This window comes from Diaphorina citri, unplaced genomic scaffold (genome assembly GCF_000475195.1).
Source record: "Diaphorina citri unplaced genomic scaffold, Diaci psyllid genome assembly version 1.1 scaffold16038, whole genome shotgun sequence".
Taxonomy (NCBI): domain Eukaryota; kingdom Metazoa; phylum Arthropoda; class Insecta; order Hemiptera; family Psyllidae; genus Diaphorina; species Diaphorina citri.
Window position 1 is genome coordinate 9,344 of NW_007393400.1, and position 2,579 is coordinate 11,922.

Sequence of the window (2,579 nt, forward strand, 5' to 3'; positions counted from 1 at the left end):
TAACCTTTTATATACAATAGGTTTTCCCATTTTTTCTAGTAACCATGGGGGTCTTTCCAAACTTTTACCTTTTCTTCTTTTATTTTGAAGGGGTTTTCCTACTTGGAGATTTTAACTAAAATTTTTTTTTTTATAAACCGGTTGAACCTAAGGTCGGGGGAAGCTTGTTGTATGGGAGTGGGTTCCCGGTACCCTCAACGGGTTGGTCCATTAAGGCAGGTCCTAATCCCCTTTGTGTTTTTTTTTTTTTTTTTTTTTTTTTTTTTTGCCCTGAGTGATAGGTCCTGAAATGGTGAAATCATGTACCTACCATGTTTTTCATTGCAGGTAATATCTATGCTGTTGGAACCAAATGCTCTCACTATGGAGCTCCCCTAGTTAAAGGATCTCTTGGTGATGGGCGAGTAAGATGTCCCTGGCATGGTGCTTGCTTCAATATTGCTACCGGAGACATTGAAGATTTTCCAGGCATGGACAGTCTCCCTTGTTATAAAGTGACCATCCAAAATGATGACTCTGTTGTAGTTCAAGCCAGGAAAGATGAACTAAAGAACAAGAAAAGAAAACTGCCAATGGCTAAACTATCCAGTGGAAACAAAGATACATTTATTGTTGTAGGTGGAGGACCTTCTGGTGCAACATGTGTAGAAACCTTACGTCAAAATGGATTTACTGGAAAATTATATTTCATAACTGATGAAAATTTTCTACCATATGACAGGGTTAAACTGAGTAAACAACTGGATATAAAAGCTGACAGTATACTTCTACGTACAGAGGAGTTTTACAAAGATAATGATATCCATGTTATCAAAGGTAAAAAGATCATTAGTGACTCAGAGTTGAATGAAAAGAAAATAAAACTTCAAGATGGAACCTCTATTGATTTTACTAAAATATATTTGGCAACTGGATCAAGCCCTCGAACAATCTCACAAGCTGATGGAGTCAACAAAGTATTCTACTTAAGAACTGTGGAGGATGCAAACAACATAGCACCTCACATTACACCAGAATCCAATGTTGTAGTTATTGGTTCATCATTCATTGGTATGGAAGCTGCAGCTTTCTGTGCAAGCAAAGTGAAAAGTGTGACAGTTGTAGGAAGAGGTGCTGTTCCATTTCAAGAATCATTGGGTAAAGAAGTAGGAGAACGTATCACCAAGCTGTTTGAAAGCAAAGGTGTAAAATTTGTCATGAAAGCAAATGTTTCCAGTTTTGAGAAAAATGAAAAAAATGATGTGACTGCTGCAAACTTGGACAATGGCACTACTATACCAGCAGATCTGGTTATTGTAGGGATTGGTACAGTTCTCAATACAAACTACTTGGATGGGAAAGGAGTGGAACTAAATGGCCAGAAAGCTGTTGTGGTGAATGAATACTTGGAGACCAATGTGCCTGGAGTTTATGCTGGAGGAGACATTGCTTATGCTCCTCTCCATTCATTTTATAACAAAAATGCATCTATTGGACATTATCAACTTGCACAGTACCATGGTCGAATAGCTGCACTCAACATGGTAGAGAAAAAAACTTCTTTGTCTACCATCCCATTTTTCTGGACCATGTTGTTTGGTGTTGGCTTTAGATTTGCAGGTTATGCTGCAGGGCATACCCAAGTGGATATTGTAGGTGATTTGGAAGCTTTGAAGTTTACCGCCTACTATTCTAATGCAGACAAAGTCCTTGCTATTTTAACAGTGGGCATGGACCCTCTTGCTGCACAATTTGCTGAACGTATTAAAATGCAGAAATACATTCAGAAAGACCAGATAGAAAACAATGCTTGGGCTGCTTAAGACAATGTACCATATATTGTACTTTATAATAAGTACAAGTGTAGGTATGTTGAGTTTTTTCATTAAAAATTTTTTATACTCAGTACGTACTTTTTTAATGTCTTTGTTAAGATACAGTATACTTGATTATGCTTGTATTTTATGTTACCATTTGTTACCGTCATGTATAGAAATTTATAATTATGTTCCTAAATTCTTAGGTACATGTATTAAAAAGAAAAAAATGAACCCCCTGTAAAATAGGTTAATTAGGTTTAGGTACCCACCTGGTACAGTATCTAATTATTTATTTTATTAATAATTTCTTTATTTTTAATATGTGTATGCCTATGCCTAGCATAACTACATAGTTATATTATTTTTGACATAAAATACATATACAACTCACATCAGTATTGCTTTCACAGTAGATGTTTTTTTTTTTTTTTTTACAGGTAAAAATGGCATTTGAGGGTGGAGGGACACATATCACCACACCACGCCAGGAGCGCGTCTTACTGTGCCTGCTGGACAACCACTAATTAACTCCTACTACCAACGGTACCACTTCAAGAGGTTGAACGGGTTGTGTTGTGAAGAGTTGTCTCCATGATGTAGATACCGTACTCCCATCACTTCTTAGTCCCTTAAGTGCGTGGAGAGAATGTGTTACTTAAAAGATATCGAAGAGTATATATAAAGCGGTGTGTCGAACGGAGACAGTCATTTTTCTTACTTGTTTTTTTTTTTTATTATTATTATTTTCATTTATTTTATACCTAATTTATTAATTTATTT

At 36.0% G+C, this 2,579-nt stretch overlaps 1 pseudogene; it reads left to right on the plus strand.

Annotated features, from left to right (window-relative positions):
- The first annotated feature begins 327 nt into the window (after positions 1–327).
- Positions 328–2,211, plus strand: LOC103523148 (annotated as a pseudogene).
- Positions 2,212–2,579: the final 368 nt, after the last annotated feature.